This window comes from Bison bison, unplaced genomic scaffold (genome assembly GCF_000754665.1).
Source record: "Bison bison bison isolate TAMUID 2011002044 unplaced genomic scaffold, Bison_UMD1.0 scf7180017864132, whole genome shotgun sequence".
NCBI lineage: Eukaryota > Metazoa > Chordata > Mammalia > Artiodactyla > Bovidae > Bison > Bison bison.
In genome coordinates, this window is record NW_011494704.1 from 681,962 (window position 1) to 689,088 (window position 7,127).

At 37.0% G+C, this 7,127-nt stretch overlaps 1 long non-coding RNA gene across 1 annotated transcript in view; it reads left to right on the forward strand.

Moving 5' to 3' along the window:
• Positions 1-7,127, forward strand: part of LOC104988382 — a 47,991-nt gene that overhangs the window by 11,718 nt on the left and 29,146 nt on the right. Inside the window, exons 2-3 of the long non-coding RNA XR_825232.1 lie at positions 21-100; positions 2,503-2,558. This is a non-coding gene — a long non-coding RNA (uncharacterized LOC104988382). The remainder of the gene's footprint in view (positions 1-20; positions 101-2,502; positions 2,559-7,127) is intronic.

Consider the following 7,127-nt stretch of genomic DNA (forward strand, 5'->3'; position numbering starts at 1 on the left):
GTATTATTTCTTCCTTGAAGGTTTCAAGGCATCACTGATGTAACCCGGATCTAAAATTTTCTTCCTGAGAGAGAAATTAGAGATTTAATTTCTTTCACAGGTACAGTATTATTGAGATTTTTCATTTTTTGTGTGTGTCAATTTTTCTTCCTTTTTTTCCTTCCTTCTTTCCTTCTTTCTTTGGAAGACTAGTAGTTGCTGGTTTTGGTTCAGTGTCTCAAAGGTATCAGATCCAAGGTCTTTGTGATTCTCTTCATATTTTCCTTGTGGTTGAGTGGTGGCTGCTGTAGCTGAAGCCACCATGTTCAAGTCTCAGGTTTGGAAATTAGTGGAAGAAACTCATAGCAACTAGTGGAGTCTTTGCAAAACTTTCTTTAAAGATTTAGGTTTCTGTCTCTCTAGCCAGAACTGTGTTTCATGGCCCTCACCTTACTGCAAGGAAAGCTGAGAAATGCTATCGGGACACATTTCTGTTCCCACAGCAATGCAGGTTCCGTTAGGAAGGAAGAAAGGAAAACAGATTGTGTAGACAACTATCTGTGTGTCTATCATAGGTGTGACATTAGATGTGATTCTTAAGAAAATACCTGTGGGCAGTATCAAAGGTGATTCGGAGCTAGATGACTTGGTTGACATATTCTCCTAAGTTTAGTGGACATGATATTTAGAGATTATTATACTGATGAAAGATTTGAAGGTGATATTAATGTGACTTATAGTACAATGATAACTCTGGGATGTTTAAGTTTTTTTCTATTTGAAAGAAGTTACTAAGAAATAATTAACAATGATGATAACCATCTAAGAAGCATGTTTTGATAATGTTAATTCATTTCATTTCATTCATTGCTTCATCATCACATGTTTATTGGGCACTTCTGTGTGCTAGGGACAGAGCAGTGAAAAAGATAGACCAGTCCTATTTTCACAGACCACAAAGTCCAGTTGGGGAGACAGGCAATTAACAGGGGACCCAATCAAAAAGACTATTATGTTTTGTACTATGGGAGTTTCCTGGTAGCTCAGTTGGTAAAGAATCTGCAGTTGGTAAAGAGATCCAGGTTCAACTCCTGGGTTGGAAAGATCCCCTGGAGAAGGAAATGGCCACCTACACCACTAATCTTGCCTAGAGAATTCCACGGACAGAGGAGCCTGGTGGGCTATAGTCATTGGGGTTGCAAAGAGTTGGACATGACTGAGTGACTAACACTTTCACACATGGGATACTAGGAAAGACAGAGTGATGAGATAAAGTCTTTGGGGTGTGAGGGGTCAGGTGCTATTTCAAATAATGTGGCCAGGCCAGAAAAGCCTGTCTGCAAAGGTAACCTTTGAGTTGAAGGATGAGAATGAGCTAAGTGTGAAAAAAGCCAGAGTATACGTGTTAGGGTGAAGTGAGAAGAACAGATGCAAAGACCCAGAGGCAGAAAAGAGCCAGAAATAAGGACTTGAGGCTGGTGTGGGTGCATCTGGGAAGAACAGGAGGGTAACCTGTGGTGAAGGAGGCAGGGGTCCTTCCCCAGAGGGCCTATTGGGCATTGTGTAGGAACCAGTGGAAGACTTTAAGTCATAAAGTTGGCAGTCTGGTTTATGTTTACAAAGGTCCTTCTGATTGCCATCTGGGAAGGACTGGAGAGAGGCAGGGAGGCATGTAGGGAGACCAGTTAGGAGGACCAGTTAGGGGGTTAATGCTCTGGCCTAGGAGAGAGATGGTGCTCTGGATGAGAAGGGCTTCAGAGGAAATGCAGGACACATGGAAATGTATGGTGGGGCAGAAGCTGATGGTACCTGCCTATGGATTACACAGGGGAATTAGGAAAAGCCTCGTTTCTAAATATTTTTAAAACTTTTTAGTTTTTGTGTTATCTGTAAACACTAATGGCAGCATCCTACTGGGTTCTTCCAGTTCTTCTTAACTCAAACTTCATACATTAAAATGTTAATATCTACTGGGATAACTGTTTTCTTTTATCCTTTAATTAAAAACAGCAACAACAGCAGAAAAAGATTTTTAACAGAACAGTAATTCCAGCTTGGTATTTGCCCTTGAAGATCTTGCCTGTGTCCTTTATCCTAAGGGACATTCCTCCTTTCCTGTTTTTTTCTAGTTTACAGAAACAAATATCCAGAAAAAGATATATAATATAGTTTTTTTTTAGTAGAAAAGAGATTAAAAGAGCAACAGCAACATCTTTCTCATATTATTTATATACATTACTATAGAATGTAATGACCTGAAGAAAAGTAAATGGTTTTTTATGTAACTTTATTTGAAATAAACTTAATCTACACTAGTGAGTCCCTCAATTTAATGTGCACATAACTCACATGGGGGTCTTGTGGAGATGAAGATTCTGACTCAGTAAGTCCGGGTGGGCCAAGGTTTGCATTTCTACCAAACTCCCATCTGGCCCACAGACCTCACTCGAATAGGAAAGATGTTAACTTCACTCCAAATGGGCATTGTCCCTGCTCTTAATCACTTATAATTTTATTTTTCAGTGTTCCAAGATCATCAGATTGGAGAAACTGACCCATTGGAACTTAAAACATACTTGGTAAGTAGGAGAAACAAATAAGGAATTTTTTTCCTCTCTGGAATTTATTTCTAGGTTTATTTCTGTTTGGCCTAAGAAAGCCTGGCATATTGATTGTTGTCTGGTATGTTCTTTACCCTAATGACTAAGAATTTAATTACATTCCAAATTGTGACTATTTCCCTAAATATTCCCAGCTGCTTTCAAGATGAACTCTATAACATTACTAGAAATAGGCTCTGTGGCCTTTTTGGGAAGTCTGCAATATGATCATATGATCCCAAATAGCTTTATTCAACATGTGATGTTAAGAAGACCACAGAATTTCAGAGTATCTTTTCAAGTTAGCATTAATCATATGCGGTTTTCTTCTGAAAGCGTTTCTTTCAAAATGACCCACATTTTGAAAAGGAAAAAACCCATATCAGTTTAGATGAGATATTGCTGGAGAGGATTTGACTCAGAAACTTTATCTAGAAATAATAGATAAATTTTTTTTCATTATTTTTATTATTATAAAAAAGCACAAACTACTGAAACATTAAACTTTTTATAGAACTATATTACTTAAAAAATTAAGTTAGGTCTAATCCCAGTCCTAGAGATGAGTGTATGTGTGTTAAGTCGCTTCAGTCGTGTCTGACTATTTGCAATACTTCAGACTGTAGCCCTCCAGGCTCCTCTGGCCATGGGATTTTCTAGGCAAGGATACTGGAATAGGTTGCCATTTCCTCTTCCAGGAGCCCTAGAGGTAATAAATGTTAATACTTTGGTGTCTATTCTTTTTCTACATTTTTTCTATGCATTACTAATATTAAATGAGTATATATACATATAAATGCACCTATATTTTATACAGGAATTAGACTAGGTCATAATATTGTTCCATAATTTCCAAACAGCAGTACTAAATGCCTAAAATCACAATAGATGAAATCTTTGGTATGTTTTCTTTTCACATGGAAATAATAGATTTTAATATTTTCTATGTCAATAGTTTTTAGGTATATACTGTCAAACTACTTGTAAACCAAAGGGGAGGGCTTATTTAACTAATAAGCTTTACTACTAAGTTACAAGTGCCAGTACTATGTACAAGAGTACATAAAATTGAAGTCAAAATTATTTTATCAAAATATGTTTTTTACAAATTGCTAGTTTTTAAATACCCAGAATATAATTTTTAACAGAAATATGACCTTGAAAATCTTGTAACTCCAAAAAGTAGGCTAATTTTAAAGATATTTGATGACTTAATTATTTAAATGCCATTCAAATTGAGATTTACAAATATATATATTTAGCCAAGAAGTATTTACTTAGCTGAAAACAGGAGCAAGATTCTCCCTGCTATTATATTATTCAATTTTTTCTAAGCCCTCTCCATTTTCTGCCTCTTCTACATTTTATTTTATACATACAAAATTTTCTGTAAATGTAAATACTTACATAGCACATTTTAAAAATTATGCCTATGAACCCATCATCTCTATAAGAATTAGAAAAATGCCAAATATCTTTTTATTCTTTCCTTATCCATTTCCTGTTTCTTTCCAAGAGGTAAACTCTATGCTGAATTTTTCATTATTCATTCTCTTAAAAATTATCACATATCTACATGAACTGAAATAAGATATAACATAATTTTTTAAGCTTTTTAAGCTTTATAAAAATGGTTTCATACTTATCTTTCTAGTCTTTTTCTACTCGTTATTATTTCTAAGATACTACACATTAGTGTCTGTAGTGGTAGATCATTTCTTTTCATTGCTGTGTAATATTAACTGTGATTGTATCAAAATTTGTCATTTTAACAATGGAGATTTGATTTTCCAGTTTTTACTGTTATTATGAAACATACTTCTCTAAACATTCTAATACACTTCTCCTGATGCACAAATAAGGAGATTTTTTTAGGTTGTTTATATTTTGGAATGGAATTGCTGAATCATAGTAAGTGATCAGCTTCTCAAGATAATATGAAGTTCTTTTCCAAGGTACAATTTTTTGTTTCTACAAGCAGATCAATTCCCATTGATCCATCTCTTGGTTTTGTTGTCTTAATTTTTAAAAAATAGGTATAATTTTATTATCTTAATGTGAAGTTACTCAACTATTGCTAGAGTTGATAATTTTTTATACATTTATTGGCAATTTGTGTTTTCCCCTCTATTAAATGGTGGTTTATTCATTCTTTTGCTCATTTTTGTGTTGAGTTATTTGGTTTTTTTTATGTTTTATTTTTCATTTAAGGACTTTATTATTTACTTTTTTTTTTCCTAATTTTTGAACAGGGAACGCATCTAATGCTGTGTTAGGTATGGATTCTCCTTCTAGTAACGGCAGAGTAACTCAGATCAGATCAGCCATTCCAATGAGAACGTTATACACATAAAAAATATATACATAAATCTGCAACATATGCTAGTTTTATATCCACACATGTAGTTGCATACGCACATATTGTGTGTGTGTGATTATATGTACGTGTGTGTATATATATAGCACAACTATCTGAAGCTATTTGAAGACAAAAAAAGGTGGGCAGAAATAAAGATGTATTGATACTTCAAAGAAGAGAATAGCATTAGGTGAGCTTCCCATATTCCCCCTCAGCAATATTTTCAGGGATACCATAGACACTGGGCTTCCTAGTGGTGAAGAAGCTGCCTGCCAATGCAGGAGACAATAAGAGATGCTGGTTAGATCTCTGGGTTGGGAGGATCCCCTGGAGTAGTATATGGCAGTCCACTCCAGTATTCTTGCCTGGAAAATCCCATGGACAGAGGAGCCTGGTGGTCTACATAGGATCGCAAAGAATTGGACATGACTGAAGTGACTTAGTACTTCAGTTCAGTTCAGTTCAGTTTAGTCGCTCAGTTGTGTCCGACTCTTTGCGACCCCATGAATTGCAGCACACCAGGCCTCCCTGTTTATCACCAACTCCTGAAGTTCACTCAGACTCACGTCCATCGAGTCAGTGATGCCATCCAGCCATCTCATCCTCTGTCATCCCCTTCTCCTCCTGCCCCCAATCACCCCCAGCATCAGAGTCTTTTCCAATGAGTCAACTCTTTGCATGAGGTGGCCAAAGTACTGGAGTTTGAGCTTTAGCGTCATTCCTTCCAAAGTACACCCAGGACTGATCTCCTTCAGAATGGACTGGATGGATCTCCTTGCAGTCCAAGAGACTCTCAAGAGTCTTCTCCAACACCACATTTCAAAAGCATCAATTCTTCAGTGCTCAGCTTTCTTCACAGTCCAACTCTCACATACATACATAACTACTGGAAAAACCATAGCCTTGACTAGACAGACCTTTGTTGGCAAAGTAATGTCTCTGCTTTTGAATATGCTATCTAGGTTGGTCATAACTTTCCTTCCAAGGAGTAAGCATCTTTTAATTTCATGGCTGCAGTCACCATCTGCACTGATTTTGGAGCCCCAAAAAATAAAGTCTGACACTGTTTCCACTGTTTCCCCATCTATTTCCCATGAAGTGATGGGACCGGATGCCATGATCTTCGTTTTCTGAATGTTGAGCTTTAAGCCAACTTTTTCACTTTCCTCTTTCACTTTCATCAAGAGGCTTTTTAGTTCCTCTTCACTTTTTGCCTTAAGGGTGGTATCATCTGCATATCTGAGGTTATTGATATTTCTCCCGGCAATCTTGATTCCAGCTTGTGTTTCTTCCAGTCCAGCATTTCTCATGATGTACTCTACATATAAGTTAAAAAAGCAGGGTGACAATATACACCCTTGATGTACTCCTTTTCCTATTTGGAACCAGTCTGTTGTTCCATGTCCAGTTCTAACTGTTGTTTCCTGACCTGCATACAGGTTCCTCAAGAGGCAGGTCTGGTGGTCTGGTATTCTCATCTCTTTCAGAATTTTCCACAGTTTATTGTGATCCACACAGTCAAAGGCTTTGGCATAGTCAATAAAGCAGAAATAGATGTTTTTCTGGAACTCTCTTTTTTTATGATCCATCGGATATTGGCAATTTGATCTCTAGTTCCTCTGCCTTTTCTAAAACCAGCTTGAATGTCTGGAAGTTCACGGTTCATGTATTGCTGAAGCCTGGCTTGGAGAATTTTGAGCATTACTTTATTAGCGTGTGAGATGAGTGCAACTGTGCAGTAGTTTTAGCATTCTTTGGCATTGCCTTTCTTTGGGATTGGAATGAAAACGGACTTTTTCAGTCCTGTGGCCACTGCTCAGTCTTCCACATTTGCTGGCATATTGAGTGCAGCACTTTCACAGCATCATCTTTCAGGATTTGAAAGAGCTCAACTGGAATTCCACCTCCACTAGCTTTGTTGGTAGTGATGCTTTCTAAGGCCCACTTGACTTCACATTCCAGGATGTCTGGCTCTAGGTCAGTGATCACACCATCGTGATTATCTGGGTCATGAAGATCTTTCTTGTACAGTTCTTCTGTGTATTCTTGCCACCTCTTCTTAATATGTTATGCTTCTGTTAGGTCCATACCATTTCTGTCCTTTATCGAGCCCATCTTTGCATGAAATGTTCCCTTGGTATCTCTAATTTTCTTGAAGAGATCTCTAGTCTTTCCCATTCTGTTGTTTT